The 23,144-nt window shown below is 33.5% G+C and overlaps 1 protein-coding gene across 1 annotated transcript in view; it reads left to right on the top strand.

Annotated features, from left to right (window-relative positions):
* LOC100745450 (neurocalcin homolog) overlaps window positions 1–23,144 on the top strand; it is a 76,913-nt gene that overhangs the window by 14,991 nt on the left and 38,778 nt on the right. The window lies entirely within an intron of this gene.

Here is a 23,144-nt window from a genome sequence, read left to right as displayed (position 1 = left end):
GAAATAAATAACACAAATAAATGTCTCGAACCGTTTAAGATAGACGAGGTTTAAATATCTAGTATGTTTTACTGGCCAAATCGCTAAGGTCTATCATATATTAACAAGTATAGACAGTTTTATGCCTTTCAGTGTAAGCTCTAATGTATGCTTGAAGGATATACAATGATGTTAACTCTACACATTTTTATACTCTGTGTCTGCAATTTTTTTTTTTTTTCTATTATGATTTATTTTCGCTCGCACGAGCATAAATCGCTATTGTACGACGGAGAAAAGGGACGAAACAAGAAATATAAATACCATTTTTTTTTTATCTCTATAGTAACAAATCAGCGAAACAAAATTTTACTGCATTTCAGAATTCTACAGAACGTACTTTTGTGTTTCGAATAAACCTGAATGTTTGTTTCCTATTAACCTCTTAAAGATAAAACTAAGCAAAGACAAATTTTGTTCAATTCTGATTCACGTCGTAGACACATTCGAAGTGATCAATATACATTTTTATCTTTTTCTTTCGGATAACGTCTAGAGACGATAATTAAAACGTGAAATACGTTATTACGCGTATTATGTTTTAATTAAAAATTTATCTCCTAACGCGAAAATGCTTACTCTTATCTCATCGTTTCTTTACTTCGCATTTGAAGTGCAATTTAATACTTGCTCTAGGTAGATGACGTAATTGTTTATTTACATTCTGTAGTTATTCGTGTATCATAACTATTACTATCGAGTTCCATCTAGGATCGAAGAATTTGAAGAGATATTTGCTTGGCTTTGAATAGAATCTATAAATCACTCTGTTCGTGATAAAATCCACAGCCACAGAAGTTCCAAGCAACTGCGGAATTGAAAACAAGCAGAAGTCATTTTAAAGTATAAGTATTTTTAATGTCTACTAAGCAAACAAATACTAAAGTCTCAATTTTTAGAACACTCGATAGGATGTTTTCTTCTGCAGATATAATCCGTAGAAAATCTTACCGATTCTTTAATTGTAACTATTTTGGAATTCCTTCGATCGAAAAATAGCATGATCTAACGCTCCATTATTTAACGTGAAAACGTGTAATAGTTACAACATTCGATTAATATTATATTATTGTAATGTTAAACTAAATTAATATTATAATATTATCGGTATGGTTTAAATATATTTATGCATTTTCCATTCTGTTGGACAGTTGCGTAATCTCGTGGGAATACGAATTTTTCACAAGCGAATAGCGTGGATTTTTTTTATTCCTGCACCTGTTAAATTGATCTAACTTTGACTATGCAATTTTTCGTTTGAAAATTCTATATTTCGGCTTTTTTCCAGTTGGAAATCATGTTTTTACAAATTTCATTGCACCTCTTCCATCATCCAATCCCAGGCCGAATCATAACGATTTCTCTGTACATTTATCAGTTTAGTATCTGCGCTTGCTTTCGCAAATTATGAAAATAATACGAAATAAATTTGATTAACGATTGAATCTCTCTTCATCCGTAAACATAACTTTTCGCAATTTTGCAGAATATTATTTTTGAATAAAATTCGGGTAAAGATAAGAACATTTTATGAAAACTGTAAATAAGTCTTTTTATACTTGATAGGATTAATAAATATGATCTAACTATTTACATGCAATCGGGAAAGAATTCGAAACTTCTTTTAAAATAGCAGAGATTCTATAAGAAGTTACAGCTTCAAGTCGGTCCGTACTTTTTCATTTACATGTATAGCTTCTGGATTTCTTAGTAAATCGTAAATTGTATCATGGCTCTGATATAAACTGTGTGAAATTCTTCAAACAGAATGCTTTTCACTCTTTGACTGTATTTCATCCTCGATTAATATTTCTTTCTTCTCCATTTTTATTCGACATTAAAATTTTATAAAACGAACGATACCAAATTCGCTGTCGATGGTATTACGAATTAAAATATTGAAGTGGTTATTAAATTAATTACTGGAATGCATAAAAATCTATATAATATCAGTTTGCTTATGTCATAGAATAAATAAAAGGTAGCAGAGGTATCTACCTGTGGGAATCGGAGATTTAATCAAACTTTTTTCGATGACCCGCACCAAAAACGAATGAGATATAACGAACGACATTCGAGACTTTCGAATCCATCGGCAACGAATCACAAGGACAGTTTCTAGTAGTGATTAAATTATTCGCTAATGGAAATTAAAATTTTTATCTTTCTTTTTTAGAAGGTATTATCAACGAATTTCTAAGATTCTCTCAATAAAATGAATTTCCCAAACGCAACTTCGTTTAAACTGTTCTTATTGTTTATTTATATGCAAATACTGTATTTTTCAATTATTGTTTCAATAACATTGGCGATTAAGGCTGACTCTTCAATTTATAGTTATAGAAAAAATATTAGCGATCGAATCGTGGCATCTCCACAAATACCTAATCGCGAATATCAGAATTGAGATTTTTAATGATAAATGTTTAATCGAGCACGCGAGATTACCCCTTTAATTTGTCATCGACGGATTACGCCAAGCTTCAACATCACTCCCTGCTGTTCGTGCTGATTCATCAAAACAAAGTATAGGGCTGACTCCACAGAACCTTAACTGCGGAAAAATCTGATTACGTGTCCGAGAACTACTACATTTGTTACTCGAACGTATTCCGAGTTTATTAAAAAATAACGGTTTTACTCGTCACTAATTTTACTATAAGCAATCATTATACACGTTACAATCAATTTACATCGCGACTTAACTCATCTTCGCCGTTTAATCTACCCGCAAACAAAGCTAACGCGCTGGATGCTGCCTAAGAGGAATGAGTCGATTGGTACACAGCCAGCTGCTGCGCTATCTGACACATCGATGTCTTTTCGCAATAGATTAGACTTCGCGTTAAAGGACTAACCTTGGACCATCCAAAGATAGATAAAGTGATTTCTACCACGAGTAATTATAAAAAGTACAGACTTCTCCAGATGATATTAACAGTTTGTATCTTTACCTGCTAACCTCTTTAAAGAAAAAGTTCCATACAATGGAGAATTTATTCGCTGTGTAAGAAACCTTTTCTTTTAGAACATCGATAGATAGACACCAGTTCCGATAGGAACTGAACAGTTTAAAATAAAAAATTCTTCGTGATTCGTAAAGCAGCATCTACTGTCTGAAATATAATGTCGGATTTTTATGAAGAATCTCAATTCTTTGTAAATGGCAGCAGTTCGGCAAAATTGAAAATTTTGAAGAAATTGAAAATTGAACAGAACAAAATTGTCTACCACAGAAACAGTCAACCTTAAACATTTCTAAAAATCAAATAATCGAAATAGAAAAAGAAAATTGTTATATCGTTGTGTCGTAGAACCTCTGATATTTTAGTTACGCTTTGACGAGTATACTGTAAAGATGTTATAAGGCAAAGTTGGCAGAAGCGTGGCACCTTCGACATATCAGATTGTCGATTAGAAATTAATACATCGATGAAGGAATCGTGCATCGAAGGCTTGATCCTTGATTGCTGGTTCTCGTCGCGCTGCCCGCATTGCGTCGGATTGCCCTCACGCCGGCGCCTTGCACCCTTTGCTTTTCTGCTGCCGATTCGGCCTTCTCTTCATCCCCTCCTTTCATCCTTTTCGTCGACAACGCCCCTTCCATTGCGTCCTCTACGCAGCCAAGATGCTCGTTAAACGTTTCATCCTTGCAGATGCTTTCATATTTGGCAATATCGAGTATTTCAAATATTTCAGCCACCGATTCATTTCTTTACCGCTCGTACGAATACTGTTTATTCATACCGTCTAGTATCCACGGAAATGTTATTACTGTTACGTCTCATCTATTTGTCAGATGATCAGCAAAATAGAATTATACAAAATTTTATATAGCTATTGAATTTTATTCAATTTGTTTTACCTATATATAGTAAACTTGTCGATACCTATGTCAGTCTTACGAAAAGTTTACTTTTTATTTATCGTTCGAATGAAAAATTGAAATTATTAATTTTCGTCGCGATTAATTTGATATACAACTCCTTAAGAAATTTCGGAAATCCGAAGAAATATAAGAATATAATATTCTTACCGTAATTGTAGGTTTGACGACGTAAATGATCTCACAAGGAAGATTAATTTTGCATACGTTATATCTTCCATCTTTCTCACCGAAGCTAAAACAGGCTAAACGTTAATTTCGTTTTATACTCGGCGAAAAGTTTACTACGCGAAACTATAGTTAACGTTACTCAGTGTAATTAAACTTCAATTATACCACATTGCCGCGTTTTTACGTCCTATTTGGGCGTGGGTTGTAAGTACTTACTTTCATCGCTTTGGTTTGTATTAGGCGTCGTTAATGAAACAGTTGATAAATTACTCCTCGAACTGAAATTTCAAAGAACTTGCATTAAATTTCATTTATCGAATGTCCAGATTTCCGTGAAAATAATAGAACGTTATTTTGCAATATATCTCTCTTTATATCTATATATCGTTCGTTAATGTTTGAATAAAAATCGACTATAATTAACTAGGCTTTTTAAGTGTTTACTTCCGTCTTACTTCATGGTCGAAAACTGGAGATTCTTCGATAGGCGGTTGAACGGAAAATTTGCTAAGTAAGGCCAATTTAAAAGACTCTTTGAGATACGACAACCATTTTTAACGAGCTAAAATAGTTTGTTCTAAAATTCGACTAATCTAAAAGCGTTCATAATTATATTTATGAGAAACTGATCATTAGTCTGAGAAGCTCTATTTAACGTCAGGCACACAATAAATAATAAAAACCAACATTAATTGTAAAAAGAAGACTGCAGGTTTTCTTCATTTCCATTAAATTGTGATTTTTCTTTTCACGTTCAGTCTCATTCTCCGTGTCCCTCGCTTAGATTATTTCCAAGAATTGGAGACGATGACGAAGCCGATATTAACGGGACATCATTGTAATTCTGTTCAGACAAACACCGCTACATGCAGACATTACAATGACCATGCATGCGTTATAGCTTATCGGTCATTTTCATTAAGAATGCTTTGTTTGACTGACACGGTACGTATCTGAAGCTGTCAAAACACAAACAGTTTGACCAAGTTAGCTTTAGCAGTCAGCTGCGTGAACGAACCAAAAGAGACAATCAATGGCAAGGGAAGTACGACGCCTTGCGTTCTATAATACAGGGTGTTTTACCCTCAATCGAATAACTGAACGTCTCTCTGGAATATTTTTAAATTACTTCAATCGATACTGAGAAACAGTTTTAAAACAGTCTGAGCGGTGTCAAAGGAGAGATATTGTGGAAAAATAATTTCTTTTAACACATTCGCCGCTGCTACACTTGTAGCTGTACATTCTCCTTTGTCACAGAAGCAAAGACGATCTTAAAACAAATGAAAGAAGACCTTGGAAGGACAATTTTCTTCGTAAAATTCTTCCTTCCAAACCATTTAGGCGTTAAACGTTTCCCAGTATCATTAAAAATAAGGAGAGATACTTAATTGTTCCCTTAGGGATGACAAATCCTATTTATATGATATAACATTATATAGAACATCTAGAAATCCTTCGCGTTATAGCGGGGTATCGAACGCGATCGTACGATAACTTTGTTCGAACGAAATTGTCACGATAGCGTTAGAAACCCACAGAATGGCGCTATAAACCAGCCTTAATTCGAACGCTCCTTTGAGGTACCATAAACTAGCATCATCACTTTTCAGATCGATATAATATTTTATTAACGAAACTCTACCAGGTGAACACAACGCTGGTTAAACACTTTGTAGTCCAAGCGTAAGTGATCGTAATGGTGCTACAGTGCATCCTCGAGCGCATAGGGAATAAATGAGTGGATGAGTTACTGTCATCGTTTCCTCCTTTGCTCCGTGCTATAGTCATACTCCACGCCTGAAAAAGCCAGACGCGATTCAATTAATAACATCGGTGAAATTTTACGAGTCACAAGTTACGTGTTACAGAAAAGATCCTGATACACATATACGAAAAGAGTTTGAGTATAAGAATGTACGCGTTTGAAACAATCAGAGTTACGATCGAAAGAGACGACAAAAATTTCGAGCGATATGATTTGGTTTGGTAAAAAATAAAAATGCAGACCATCTAAGGTTTCGTTCATTTACTTTTGATTCTCAAAGGAAAAATCGAATAAGAGGCTGCTCTGTCGGGCACAATAAATCTCAAACCACACAGGCATTTCCGCCGACGACGATTTATTTCATGGCAATTTACTTTATCCCGTGTGTTCGTCCAACCATGTGCCGTCACGGTCACAGCCACGAAATTAGAGCCCTTCGCTTGATGCTTCACTCGATTACAGAACCAGTGACTTTTTCTCTTTTAAATATTTCCCAGCGTAGTCACGTGCATTCGGTACACGCCTCTCCTCATCATATACGTATAAAAATAATTCTATCCGACTCTTTCTTCTCTCCCGATAGCTTTTACGTTGTGGAATTTAAAATTTACGAGAAAACTAATTAAGCCATACAAATACGAAATGGCTTTAGCGTACATATAGGATTACATATACACGTGTTCGTAATTAATATACGTTGGCCTGTAAAAATATCCGAGCAAACAGTTTTCGTACTCCTTTCCGTAAAAATGAAAACTAAAAGAATTTTAATTTATCCCAGCTAAGCTTGAGTAAATTTTATTTCGAATAAAGATAACAAATGGCAATTTTAAGCAACGAGTCATTTCGACTATATACTTTGATTTATGAATAGTGCTATTGAAACAGTGTAATCAGAAATATACCTTTAATACTGTAAGCAAGATTCGCAACATCCGACATTCATCCTTTCATAATAAAGGTACAAATAAATGATAAGCCTGGACGTAATAGGGAATTGGGGAAAATGGGGAAGAGGAATATGGCCTAAAACAGTGAATTTGAGATATTATGTATTCTCTTGGTTATCCAGTAACGAAGGAGTATTTATAATTTATAAATGTAAATTAAAAAATTAAATAGATGAAATTCTTTTCGTAATGGCTGGACAAGTCGACACTGATATAGATTCTTATATGAATTCTTTCCCTTATACCAGTTTTAAAAATAATTTGCGAGAATATTACTGCCTAGAGCTTTAGCCAACGAAGACAGTATTAGAAAATGGTTTTAGGAACTTAATACTTATATAATATATCGCGGTGTTGGAAACTTTATTAAGAATTCGATTATTTCATCTATAATAAGTACAAATAATTAATATTTAATAAAGTTTATACTTTTCATTTGATTAAAACTTAAGCTGAACTATTTCATGTAACTGTACAATTGGAGAAAATTGCGTAATTAATCCTTTTCTGGATTTGCAAGGAGATAGAAGAGAAAATGAGCAGTCGTCACAGTAGAGTTCTCCATTGTGCGCCCGGCACTTTTATGAACTAGAATGAGATCGTAGCAAAGAACTTTATTGAATTTAAATGAATTCATTTATATGCTAATTGACGAAGGAGTGTAAGCTAAGACTGAAGTTGCTGGAATTTCGGGTGTCTAAAAGAATCTTTAAAAAATTATTACACGCAACCTGAAATTTAGTAGCTTAATTCTTAATTCTCTAGTTGTATAATAATTTTATGAGTTCCATACGTCCACTATAACTTTTCGAAGATTTGTTTTTAAGATTTGCAGGCCAGAACGTTAAGTGATTTTACGGGATGATTCAGCGCTGACAGCGTTCGAGCCTCTCACAATCAGCGGTTCGATGAAACACATAATTTTAGCTGCCTAATGTGTTGGCACACATTGCTAACATGGTTTCTGACACGATCGAGAATTTCGAACTATTTTCGAATAAAAGCAGATTGTTCATAGTTTTATATCTTGGAGAATTTGAAACTAGTCTGTCAAGGTTTCGGTCATTTTTGTTCCCTAGTTTTCGTGTTCTACCACTCTCAGAACGTGTTGTATCCTCAAGGTCGATTATCGTGTTTCAGATAAAACCATTCGACTGTTATTTGAAATATTTTTCAGTATCATCGACAATTTCAAAACTATTCGTGATGTTGGATGGATTTAAATGAAATACCCTGTATCTTCGGCATAATTTTAGTATAATTTTAAACAATCTGTGAAAGTATTGTTCTTTGTATAGTTTTACTAAAAAAGTTAATCGAACATACCATGGGCAAATATTTCTATACAGATCTCTGTATAATTTTACAAATTGAAAAATAAACTTCGATTCAACTGAATTTCAGTTGAAATTACTCGTTGGCACTAATTAACTAGTTATCGAAGCACGTTAAGATAATTTGTCACTGTACGGCATGTCGCGTACGTTTCCTTCCGGTATTGGAATCGATTTCGGAGTTTAATTAACGAAGCTAGTTTGAATTCGGCTACAATTGATCTTGCCATGTATCACAGCCGTAACGACAGTCTTTTAACGAATAAAATTATAGCAAAGAATTTTTTAAAACCGCAACCAATTTCTGCGATTCGTCGTCTGAATGTACAACTAGATGCAGTGTGTATTTTAAGTATGAAATGGAGAAACATGTGATTGCAAAATATGTGGAAAAGAGTCAGCATGTCAGCTACCTTACCGTTGTAAAAAGCTAGCGGAAAGAGGAACATATCCGCACGAGTGGTTCCATCAGTGAGCAGCGCTTTGCTGTGTAATACGCGAGATTTTTCATGAAAGAGCACGTACTACGTCTAATCTGAGGAGCGTTAGATGGAGTGATAGTTGATGACCAACGAACGAGTGTTTTGCTTATGGTAAATTAAAAGCATACCGCAGTGTATACACGTGTGCTATCTATGCGGAGTTTAAATTAATATAATCTAATCTAACCATCTACATAGCTAGATACTTTGGCCTAATTTCAATTTGTCACTCCTCAAGTTTTTTGAGGAATATCCATGTCACTTTCTAAAGTAATTCTACGAAATTGAAAATATTTATATCGTTAATTTGCAAGAAAAAAGTGACACAGTTGGAAATCTATTCCCTAATCTAATCTGTTCCATTTTTATTTCGTTTCACAAGTTATAATTAAATTGCGGATATTTATGAAAACTCATATTTTTATAAATATGATTTGAAAAATGGATGCTTCGATACATCGGATATTTTACATACTTTGTTTGTTTCAGGTGTGCGGCTCAATACTGGCAGAATACGCGCAGAAAACCCAATAAGGTAGGAGATCATGCAATTTAATATTTCAAACTTTTCGTCATAATAATTGCACTTCATAATTTAATATTTAGGTACGATATGTATGCGAGCGTGAAGTTGCAAAATATTTTACGCCGTCGTGTAAAATTTATTTATTTCATGCATACAAAATTTTCTACACACGCATAATAATCGTTCGTAATCGTTAATCGACATATATTCAAAGACTAAAAATAACATACACATGTAAGGTGACTTTATTAATTGTGATAGTGTAAAACCACCGGAGAATTTTCAACTTTTGTACAGTTAAACTCTTAAAAGCTACTATTGTAATTTCATTTTATATAAATATTAATTATAAGTATGTAAAATATTAAAGCATATTCCTTCTTTTAATGAAAATATAATACGATTCGTATAACTGTGAATTAATTTTATATAAATTTTTCTAAATATTCTTTGTTTTAATATAAAGCTTCGTTTAGTATAGAAAGCTGTTATAACGGAAGTTAGCATCTTGTGCTCGCTATGCATTTGACCAATAAGAGGTCAAGCAGCTCAATTTTTCGATTAATCGCTCTCACTGATCTGATTTATAAGTCCTTAGTTACCTTGGTAGCAAATACGTCATAACTTCACTACGTGTAGACTGTAGACACGTCATTGAGACGTAAAAGGATATTGATTTCTTAGTTCTCTTGTAACTGCGGCACATCAAAATCCAAATGTTATAATGAATTAATTCTCGCCTCTATTCACCGTAACCGCATCGTCACATTTGTACACATCATATCCAGAACTAACGTCATTCCACATGATGTTTACACGCATACGTGGATATGAATGCTACCCAGCATTGGTACCTAATGAGGACATGTGCGATTGAGTTTATGTCTCTAAAACAAAATATACAGACGTAGAATAAACAGTTAAGTGAAAAGTATTGATTTCAACGTAATGATAATAATAATTTAACGACTCAATTCAGTTAAGATTGAAATTTTCTTGCTTTATGAAATTATATATTTTGCTCTTTAGTACGTAGTAGTAAATACAAAGTTACTTTTTCACATTTTCCATATTCTGTGTGAAACATGGAAAGCAAGATAATATAATATAATATAAGATAGTATAATATTCATGATACAGAGGAATGGGTGTGTATGTATAATGTATATATATTAAAACATGTATATGAAATTAATGATAAACCACCGAAAGATAAAACGGCGCATATGCAGATTGCATAAAAGAATTATTCGATACACATTTGTAACAAATATATGTTGATAGGATGTGAGTAATATTTCGAATAGAAATGGTCGTTTCAGAATGATTAATCTTCACAATGTTTGCACGACGTATTTCGGAGAAATAGAGCATACACGAAGTAACAAACGACAAGTTTCAAGAAAATTGGTCGATTTGAAAACAAAGTTTTCGACAACATCAAATGATACTAATTTGTCTTGTCGTGCGTTCGTTACCCGATTTTGTGACAAGTTTTATAAGACAGATATTCTGTTGACTACATCCTCCGTAAATGTTTCCATTCTACTTATTTTTACTCCTCCGCGTTCCGCGCCATTCAAATGTATACGTAATAGCGAAACGTGAAAGAGAGACGAATTCTCGTGCACGAGATCACCATAGCTATTCTAACACATCTACGTGTATAATCCTATAATCGAGTAAAATGTATAAGCCCAATTATTTTCAATTCACTTGTCTGTATCTGTTTGAAAGCAATTTGAAATTCAAGTTGACCACTTGATCGATTACTATTGTGTCCTTTTCAATTATACTCAAAACGTTAAAGATATAAGAAAAGCGAAGGAAAAAATTGGAATGACACGTTGATACTAACGTTAAGTGGAAAAGTTTTAATCGTACTCTTGTATAATTAGTCTGAATATATTTTCTTCTTTATGACACGTTGCATAACTTTCTTTTCATGATTTAGTGTAGCTCGAAACTAGGACAAAGAAGTTCTTTCACACGTCTAGAAATATAACAAATATTTTGGATGCTTGTTATAATTAGATCGCGGGTTTTTATGCATTTATGATGAATTTGAAGATGCATATATTTTTTTTTTAAATTGTATTCATAAAAATGTGAAATTACACATATCAAATGTGAAGATACAATATCGGCATTGTAATTATGTTTTGCGCGTTTTTAGTTGGTCGTCTTTCATTAATTAGAACAACCACTAATGTTCTTCTGATTGTCTGGAATTATTTATAGCACCTTTGTTAGGAACGATATATCGTTCCCTTTTGTTCCTGCTCGTTGTATAGTCTTTATTCGCGGAGAAGGAATAATGACGATAGAAAATTCGATTTGTTTCTCGAGCAACGAGGAAAAAGGTTGAGTAGAAGGAGAAAAGAGCCGCCGGTGTAAAGGTTAGGAATATGTCCGATGAGCGGCTCTTCGTGAAATAGTAAGCTAGGCACGAAGTTTGCCATCTCGTTTCGCCTCGTTTTTTGCCATTGTGCGCGCGTCACTTTCCTCGACTTGCCGGCGAAACGCTCATTGTTGTCTGAGCTTTTTCTCGTAACCTTTGTGGAGGGCGGCCGGTGTACATAAGCATGTAGCACACTCCCTATAAGTATAATACGTGCAATCTTTCTGCTACGTAGCCCTCTCTGTGTTCTGCCTTCCTTTTATGTCCTGTCACCTCTGCCTACACCCCTCTATCCTTCTTTTAGGCCCAACGTTCATCCTGTAAACCATCGAGTACGAGCCAGAGGTAGAGAGAGGTCTCCAGGTGGGCGGAGATCGATAGAACCGCGACCCAGCTTTACCCTAGCAGGCCGGGGAACCTGGTACTACTAGTTTCCGCGATTCCTATGTACGCGATCTTCGTGTGTACACTTATATTACCCTTCATGAGTATTTCGACACTTCCAAATTATTGCAAATATACATATATACAATAATACATATTTTGATCTAATTTTGGTCCCTGACCTCATCTTAGCTAATTATACGTATTCTTGGTAGATGTTGACAGATAGTGGTATGTCGTATCGACGAAAACAACAATTCATATCTGTTAGTATAAATAAAGAGACAATTAGTTGAATGTGAATAAAACTTAAAGGATTCATAATAGAAGCGATTCTTGTTAAAAATTCCATGACTTTAGATCTCTGTTCAACGTTGCTTCGTCCGAATGTTTCTAGTCACATCCTAAAAGTTTATACATATTTTATGAAGCCTTAACTATTCATTGCGGGTAGACGTAAGACTAGAGCGATACAAATATATTTCTTATTTCAGCTTTTTAGCAGATCATTTTATTCCAGTTATAAGAAGAAGTAAAGAATTAACAGTAGAGAAAATATGAGGGAGAAAATACCAATCTTCTGATCACATTGTACCAGGTGTTCAAATATTTATGATAGTCTACACATATACAACCGTAACAACGGCGTGTTACAAAATATAATTAGTGTTTCATACGCGATTTGCTTTCTTAACCACCCTTCTGTTATGCTCTGCAAAATACAGCTTTGTTTTTGTTCTTAACCAATTGTGTTATGTTTTACCGACGATTTTTTTCTACGTTTATTTACATCTTTACAATTCCGATCTTCCTATCGTTCAATGATTTCTTTAGATCGAACTGATAGAAGTAAAAATTGTAATCAGAACTCAAACTATTCGAAATTAAGTACCATGCAAAATTATCTGTGTTTCATTCTCGAAAACTGATAAAACTTGATGTTTGAGAAAAATATTTTACTGTGTTTTAGCAATTTTGAACTATTAAACCGGTTTAATTTAATATAATAATTAAGGGTTCGTTTTTCTTTTTTTGGAAAAGGTATATTTGTTTCTGCAATAACTTCCGTACCCAATTGCAGCGATTTTCTCGAATACTCACGTTTGTATCAAATTTATTATCACCCTTTCATAAAAATTTAATAATACTTTGATACAATTAAATAATTCGGTTAGAAATAATTTTAATGAAAGAAATATAGCTATAGGTCGCCACGATTTCACGCACTACTTCGTCCCTATTTACACGATTCGAGAATATTCTTAATAAAAAACGTCCTCTTGAGCACGATCCTACTCACCTCGCATGTTACTATAAAAGATAAAAACGAAAATATTTTATATTGTGATGTTAAAACTAGAGCGCGCTATAATTATCTAAAACTTTTAAGAGAAACTAAACTATAGTAGCTTTGTGAAATTATATTTGTTGCTATTTAGTATATAATACAAAATGTCTTTCTTCTCGATTTGCATAAGTCATTTAAGCATGCAAGAAGTTTACATTATGTAGAATAAAAGAAGAAGAAACATATTTCATATTGTGTGACGTTTGTCCGTTTTAGAACAGTACCTACCACGAATGGGAAGTTGGCGAAACAGGAAATGTTATTGTACATACAACCACCATCCTTCGTTTGTATTCTACGAGACTTTGCTGTTAAAATATTTACATGCGCGCAATTGGTGCTGTTGTGTTTGGATATGCTAAAAGACTTAAGACCAGGTTTTAAAATAAAAATACGGTCGCTATTTCAAATGATCGATATATACATCTATTTACAATACTGTGACGATCATGAAAATATAAATACGACTGACTAAATATACGGCGATAGATCGATTACTTTAATATTATAATTGTTTTATCAAAAATCTTTTTGTTTAGCTATTTCGTTAATATTTACTAATATTGACTCAATTCGGATTAACGATCGAAACGTGTTTAAGAATTAAAAGATTCGATGATATTTACACCACTTGCTTTTAAGATTTTAACTCGACATTCTCTTGTATTTCACATGCCTCGTTTATATCGTACAATTTTAACATTTGTCACAACGTCGATTTCACGAAATTTCATTAAGCTACCAGGCTACTACTACCGATTTGCCTAACGTGTGAATCATGTAATTAATATTTCTGCTTGATATGCAAAGTTTCTGCTGTTGTAGCAGCTGTCTTGGTAATTTAATCAACAATTACGTACGCTCTGTGTCACTCCCTAGTAACATTTAAAGTAACGTAACGGTAAGCGCAGTTATACAGAATGTTTTAGAATTAGTGATATGGACCGAAACGAAGTTGCATCACGATCATTCTATGTGAGAAAATCGATCAAAAATGTGGAGTGACATTTTTCGTGTAGAGATTTTTTTCAAATAAATTTAATTTGTAACAGTTTTACTTCGCCAAATTCAATAAGAGAAACATTGATATATGCAAATGTTAAACAATTGAAATTGTATAAGAACGAAAAAATTCTGAGATTTAATGGAGCATACAGTGTGTAAAACTTTATTAGAATGCACTATAGTTTACAATTATGTTCTGCGTAATGTACGTCTGTAAGCGTTCTTCAGGGTATTTCCATTTTTCAAACGTTCCAATGCAAAAAGAATCTTCTCTTTGAGCGGTTCTCTACTCGTATTCAGCTCGCAGTACACAAGAAATTTGACTCCATAAGCAAAAATCCATCAATGTACGTCCAGGGATCATATTGGCTATTTTACCATAACGATCGATACAGCAGGGATATTGGTAACGTTTCTGAACACAAATGCAATAAAAAACTAGTCTATAGTGTACTCTAGTATCGATGAATTTTCAACATCGGTTTATTCAAGAGCAAAAGAAGCATAAGTATCTTTGTACGAAAAGATGTTGCTTTATTAGTATTTTCAACTTGCCTTTTCATGTAGATTCATCCACTTTTAAATTATTATATAATATCAATTCGGAAACATCCTGTATATTATTCACTGGAGTAACTATACAAAAATAAAAAGAAGATAATAATCGTTATTAATCCTTAATAGTTACGATATCTGCAAATGTTGTCTGATAAACTGTGTCGAAAATGTCAAAATAAGAGCACTCTTGGGTTATTCTTCATTAGCGACACGCACGCACTTGCGTGACCACTAGAATGTAATTAACTTCACCTTTTTATTACACGCTCATACATATTTTTCGGTTTAAGGGCTGTAGCTTGCAGCCTATTTCTTCTTTAACACCTTTTATAGTTCCTTAAACTTTTCACGCGTTGCTTGAACATGGAAACATTACTTTGAATATTACCTTACGAAAATTTCGTTGAAATAATGGTAAAATAACGAAGGATTAGAATTTCTTTTTAACAAATTAAAACATCTGTCACATTCTCCTGGGGATTAATATTACCAAAGACACTTTGTATTTTTAGTAACTGCGAAAACAGAAGATTTGATAGTCATATTGACTGGTTTGGTAGCTGTAGCTTCGGTATCGAAAACTTGTATATATTTCGCTATACTTAAAGAATAATTTTGGACAGGTTTTGATGGTATCAGCCAGATGTCGTAAAACGTGCGATATATATGTAATATTATGCATATATTCACATTAGGATACGCCAAAGTGATATTAATATTTTATGTAGAGACGTAACTGCTGGCTACAAAAATCGATAATTCTGGGTTTCGAGCTGTGTCGCGTGAGGTGCACTCGTTACACTATAACTATCATCAATCTCTCTTTTTTCCTTTTCCATTTCAATCTGTTTTCTCCCCTTTCTTCCTCTGTCTCTCAGCTTCTTGCACAACCTAAAGGTAAAGTGTATGATGTTGGATATTTTTTTTAGTCTATTACATTGTCGTCTGATAAATTCTTCTTCGTTAGTAACGTTAGTATTTATACCAAATTAACCTAGGAAGTAATGTCCATTTTATGAACATTAAAACATATTAATTTGCTACAATCTTCCGCTACTTCGTTTAATCAGCTAATGCACGTTGCTTTCTATTACTTTCTCCCTACTAGTTCTCTATTCTGGGAGCTTTTTAATGTTAGTTTCATTAAAAAGGAATATGAGTTTTGATTTGAAAAGACCTTCGATGTATTCTGCTTTCACAAATGTGTCTATCTTTTATCCATTTAAATAATTTTACAACATCTTGGGAAACTGATAATTGGGATGTATCTGATAAATACAAAGAACGAGAAAGAGTTTTTCTAACCGAAGTTTTTAAACTGTATGAAGTTAACTTCCCATTTATTAATTTTCGTATCTTTTCTTTTTTCCTGTTCCAAGTTGTTTTACGTTTGTTCTACATTGTTCCAAAGCGTTATTTCAATATCATATTTAGTTTAGGAAATAATTCGAAAAAACTGTACCCAGTAAGACAGTGGACGCTTCTCTTCATTTTGACAGCAATAATATAGAGGGTTCTTTTTTTTGGAATATGTGTACACCCTTGTATTCGTGTTCCGTTCTTCAAATTTTTTATTCTGGTTGTTCTACAGATGAACTGCTACTAAAAAAAAAGAACCCTTTACTGTATACTATTGCTCAAAATAATGAGAAATGTCCAGTGTCTTATGTGTACAGTTTTTCCAAATTCGTACCTAAACTAAATATGATATTGAAATAATATTTCACAACAATATTTAAAACAACTAGAATAATCCAGAACAACTATTACATGTTCGATTTTCAAGAAATAGGGAGCTGGTGAAATTTTCACTTGTTTGGAATTACTTCTGGGAATGTTTTTATTATTTTTTATCATTTTAGGCATTTTCCGAGATAAATCATTATCTCTTTTTAAACGATGTATAACAAACATGTGTGTGTATATTTCGAAATGAACTTAATGGAGTTGTTGATATGTTCGCAAGGAGTACCATCGCCTCGAAATAGAAATATCCCTGAATTTATCATCCTAAATCCTACCATTCAGGTACTGAGTAACAGCAGCATGGTCATCCGCTTCGAAGTCAAAGTAAACATCTGTGTCACTTGATGAGCGCTTTCTAAAGACGGAATTAAAGGTTGCGACGGAAGAGGTGGATGAAAAGCAGCATAAGCCAATAAGGGATCAAGCAATATTCATTAGCGAATTTACATTGTTGGTGAAAGTACACTGCTCAGAGTAATTAGAAGCTCGTTCTCCGATGTTACTTTGATTTTTATATCCATTTCTTGTATCTATTCATATTTTTCAACATTATGTTTCTTTCCCCCGATTAGCAATAACTTTCATTTTTAATACTTCGGTAATTTCATTAAAACACCGTAATAGACTTCCTTTTAACTAGAATTCCTCAGAGAACACTGGATATAAAAAGTAAAAACTCGATATAATTAATTGAAGTAACGCAGTTTCATTTCGTACAAGCGAGATTGGATTACGTTTTATTCTTAGATTTAATAATTGGAAAAAAGTACACCGTAAGTACATCTAGGAAGAGATTAAGTAATTCCATTTTAACGAGCAGATACTCCCACCGCAAAGTGATAAATTGATTGATATGCTCGATAATGATTTTTTGACACCATTCAATGCTCTTCTGTCGCGTGAAAAAGATCTCATGTCCAGATTTCCCTCTATGCGATGAATTATGTAGTGATTCATGTCTAACTTCGTATCAGAGAAACTCTCATTGAGTTACATTTCAATGGAAAATAATGATGTTATGTAAGAGAGAAAATGATAACGTGGAAATATAAAGTGAGATTAATAATATACAGCGTGGCTCTCATTTCTTTCCACAAAACCATGCAAGCCATATTCTATGAGTAAAATAGTAGCATAATGCAATTTATCTAAAGTTTCCTAGTAAATTTTGTCACTTGTACTTCACAGACATTGAAGGATTAAATGATTGATGATCTACTATATTCGCTAAAATATTCTATAAAATTGTATGGTTCTGCAACGTAACGTGGAACTTATAAGCCCGCAAATCCTGTATATTTAGGTCAGCAAGCTCGTCCAATTTTCAAAATTTGAAATGAAAAATTTATTTCAGTGTAATTTGCGATTTTTTGTATAATCACTTACTTAGTATAACTTACTTTGTATCACAGTTTTATTATTTGGAAATAACCAGTTCGTTCTTATTTTTAACAATCAGAAATTATTACAAATCGTTAACTATAGGACAAAGCTTTTATTTTCTATAATCATGATATATCTTTGCCAAAGAATATAACGATTTTAGCAAATATGAAAAATGAAAAATTGGTGTACACTAAACACGAATACCGAACGTCTTTAATAATTTTAAATTCTTAATGAACTTCTAAACCTTTAAAGTTACGAATTTACGATGAGTCTTAAAGGTTTTTGAAGTCTTAAAAGACTTAACGTTTTAAAGTCTTTTTAAAGAAAAGCTTATTCCGAAATCATTCGTTATTTTTTCCTTGTTCTTTTTATTCAAATATTTCTATTAATTGAACCTTCTAACTTTCGAAAGGCATTAATTTGCTTGAAAAATTTTCACAATTGTAATGTTTAATTTTTATAATCGTGTTTCATGTAAACACGATTAATATTAAAGTGTCAGTGTTCTACTAAATGATTATAAAATCTTTAATGGATCGCAGTTAATTACGTTAATCTCAACTCGGAGATTGAAATGGTTTCACCGGGTCAATAGAGATAATCGTAAATACGATCGATGTACGGGCCGCCACATTGATGAAGCGATAAGTGAAAATTCGTGCACTCGTTAAAACGTAGAAATTATACGATTAATATGACGTTATAGCGATTCCTCGCTCTAACAAATAATATTCGATATTCAATTAGATGGAAGCGTAACTTGAACATCATGTAAAAGAAAATAATTTATGAGTTTTACGAATGACGTGAGCGTATTTGCCAACCAAGAAAAGCACGTTTCAACGAGATGCATAAATTTATTAACGAGCTCGCGTGCTTCGACTAGTTGATGGAAAATTTCCATTGTGGAAATTGCGCACTGCGTCTTTCGTAGGAAAAAATTAAATCTTGCTGATTGGCCAACTCAACCGGGGAGAGTTACTTCCGAAAATGCACTAACGAGTTCTTTTTCACGATGAGCAGCCCACTCGTGCAATTATGGGCCGCGATTGGAGTCCTTGATCCTTTCTAGTCGATATGTCGCAAACAGTCTCTGGTCCAACCTAGAATAGGCAAACTACGATTCGCCTCGTAATGAGTAGCGCTGCTTGCTAACCAGTGACTGAATTTCAATGAAGTGACTAGAACGAAATTCTATAGATATTATAGCTAAAGTATTTTACCTGAGCGGAATTATGAATCTTTTATTGAATACCTATTATTTCGATAAAGCTAAATTCGATAGAATGACATTTTGTACATATGCATCTATTTACACATACAAAATAAAGTTTTTTATATTTAATCTGTTTTCTATCTGTGATTAATCGATTAAGCAATTCCGACTTGAAATATCGTTCAATACAACATCGAATTCGGGGAAAAAGACTTATTGTGGAAATTCATAAAATAAGAACGAATTGACAACAACGATCTTCTTTAATTGATATCCGACACTTGTACGCGTAGCAGCTAGTTAACGGTAAAAGTTTGATGATATTGGAGACCGTGTGACACGCGAAGGGATTTTAGTTGCCCTTTGAAATGCCGGGGGTCGCTGCAGGCATTATCCAACTTGCCGATCTTAATTTCTTCTTACAACGAGCGCGTCAAGGCTTTCACCTTCCTTGCAAGTGGATATACATAGGTATATTGTACGATTTCGTACGACACGCGACCTAAACTCGCGTTTCACCACGATAAACACGAAAATAACCGGATTGTACGCTACTCGATATGCATTTTTCGTGACGTCACGAGATTCATCTGTGCCTAAAACTTGGTACGTTCAACACTTAACGTCTGCAATTAACATACACGTTTATACAACACAATGCTACAGAAGCTTAAAATAATGAAGACGATCGATAATGTCAGGTTGTTATTGATTACGCACAATTTTAAAAGCCTGTTTCTCAATGGTGAATATATTGAGAGTTGAAAATCCTTGGTAGTGGAATTTAGGAATTTTCTATTCAGTTTTTAAATATAGAAACTGCAATTACACGTTCTTTTTTTACTGTAGAATGTTTTATCGTTTGTGCAGAACCATAGTGTTGTAGCTATAGAACTTGCATAATTTAATGTCGTATCTATGTTTCTTGTATTTCACACACTGTCTACATGTATGTCTACGACCCCACTGCGATGGAATTTATCGGTAATTCATCAATGCAAAGAATTTCACTTGAACTGTAGCACTTCTCGAAATTCTTGTTGAATTTATCGACAAGCATTTGAACCTTATGTACGTATACGTTGTTACATTAACTCAGTTCAGTTCAAATGTCTCCAGTATTTCAAGGAATAAACGAAAATATTGCAAAAATTCGTTTTATCGACCTGTGTCCGATATTAAGATTGACGATAATGGAATAGCAATTCCATAAATAAGAAAGATATGTTGATATTAAGGTCACTATAAATAAATATTTAAGAAGGAGTTTAATTGTTGTATCGATTTTCCTGTAAATAGAATTTAGCTAATAATTATGTAAATGGGAAATGTACGAATTCATTCCGAAAGTACGAGATTATTCGTATCGAATTGAAAAAATATTAAGTGAAAAATCGAGCGAAATCCGGAAAGTATTTTTCTTCGTACGAACGTTCTGGATTACGAAAGATCCAGATACGCGAGATGAAGGACTCGACTCGGTGTTTGATTGCGTCCAACGTACCTGACTCTTCCGGATGACCGACAGGTGCAGATCCATATTTATCTAAAAATTACAAGTAAGGCGATTTTTATTTAAATAAACTAATACTATAATTATATGCTATTACATAGATATTTAAAAAATGCAATGCTACATTGAATAATTCCCTTCAGCGACTATGTCACGTTTTTTCCCGGTTTTGAAAGTTCTCCTTATAAGCACTGTTAGAAATCAGTTTTATCGAATTAATCGTTACGATCATTGGCTGAGACAAGCAACCGGTAGTCATCGGTAATTGTGGCCACTAGTCAGAACCACTGATGGTCACGAGTAACCAAGTCTGCGGACAACCTTAAGACAATGCATCATTGAACTACTTGCGATCCCTAGGCAGACCGCAGACGTAACCAATCATCGTAACCATTAATGGCCGCGATCGATTTTGTTTTGAGCACTGGTCACAACGACCAATATGATCGTAAATTGCAAAATCAGTTAACATAAACCGCAGGGGAACGTTAGTTATCGACGACAGACACTTACAAAGGTTTCTCATTGAAGATTGTTAGGAGAACAATCTCGCTGCTGGTGACAGCCGTGCATTCTTTGTCACATCAAGTTAAATGGTTTTTTAACTCCTGATAGTTTTGAAACAAATGTAGAAATCGTTCTAAAACTTTTTATAGGATTGTACGTATTGTAGGCACTTAATTCGGAAAGTTCTATCTCACACGAAACTGTGAAGTTCTCATCTTAATTTCATGTACAATGGAGCATTGCTCACCTCAATTACAACCAACTTGTTCGAAATTCAGCATCTTGTTCTTCTCTTTCACGTTTTACTGTACATTTCTGCAGCACAGTTATCCAGAAAATTTCTTCAGAAATTTCTCCAATCAGTTAATAATCATCGGCTTCTCGTAGTTCTTAGCGTCAAAGTTAGTTAATTTTAAATTAGGAACTTGCCAATTCATTTGAACATATTTAACTGTAACTTATTATTAACTCTTAATAACAATAAGGTTTCTCGCAGAAATGGATCCTTGCAGGCAATTATTTAACATTATACTAGCTTATCTTCCAGTTCGATCATTAATTTGACACAGAGGATGCTGAGAAAGCTGTGGTGCACTGTAATTGTTGTGATGTTCCGGTATGAGAGATTAATGGACTTGAGCGCAGAGTTGTAGAGAAAAATAGAATTTCTATATTATTATCAAGAGATACTTGATCGAAACTAAATTAAATATAATGTCACGGCAAAGGAAATAGTCAATTTAATCAAAGATTACAATAAATTGATAAAAGAAGACAGTAATTTAATAAAGAATAATTCCGTTAAGAATACATTGAATTTTGTAACTGCTAATGCCTCGCTTCTAAAAGAAATAATGTATTTTAAATCATGTGGAAAATTTTATTCTACTCCATTTTTCGCCGAAAGCAGAATGTACGCTGAGCAGCACAGCGGTCAAATGGCTTTGGCTTTCACGATAATAGCTGCAGGGGCTATTTCATCGTGATTTTTGACAGTAAAGGTATTGAAAGATACGTTAAGCACCAATAAATACAATAAGAAGAAGGTCAACTACAATAGACAGCTAAGCATCTAGCTAAAAAATGTAGAATACTTGGCATACTTTATATATGCGATTTTGTGTTAAAGATTCCGTATTACTGGAACATTTATCTAACCTGGCCGATATTTTCTTATGGATTTAAATCATTTTGGAAAATCTCAACAAATTTGCACTCTCAATTTTGCAAAAAAAAAAAAAAAAAAAAAAGAAAAAGAAAGAAAGGAAAGGAAAGCGTCATATAACAAAACTTTATTCCATATCTTCACGTGAACTCATGATCTTATCGATTTCATCGTGTTTACTACGACATCTCATATATGAGAATCTTATAAAAACTCAAAGATGTTCAATGATAGCAGAGCTATAAAAGTTTTATGTTCGCAAAGAAGATTTATTAGTTTAGAAGTATGTAGAGAAATGACAGTACGAATTTATCAGTAACGCAACGAGCACGGTCTTTGTTCGTTTTTCAACGCTTCAATTTGCAGAACGAACGGATGCGTATACTTCTTGTGGTTGCTCTCAAAGCCAAAATCACGCATACATGTTATAGACAAAACGCACAATTTTCTTCCCTTCTTTCAGAGAATATAAAGAGTGAGAAACAATAGCGACTCTGTCCCAGTCGATTTCAGTATCCATGACCTGATTACTCGTACCTCGTATTGACGTTACCTACAGTTTTCACTAACGAGTCGTTAATCGATATTAGTACCATTTTATCGTTTTAAATTCACAGTATTCGAACAAGCGGTCTACCAGCTCAAAGCTGACTCGCTTTAATCGGTACTCATTCAATAAAGATTTATTGCTACGTTAAGTCCTCATGCACAAAGGTACATTCATTCCAAGAATTTGCGAATTCTTCGATCTTTAAC

The sequence above is a fragment of the Bombus impatiens genome, unplaced genomic scaffold (genome assembly GCF_000188095.3).
Source record: "Bombus impatiens unplaced genomic scaffold, BIMP_2.2 scf_0099, whole genome shotgun sequence".
Taxonomy (NCBI): domain Eukaryota; kingdom Metazoa; phylum Arthropoda; class Insecta; order Hymenoptera; family Apidae; genus Bombus; species Bombus impatiens.
This window is presented reverse-complemented; position numbering and strand designations above follow the sequence as displayed.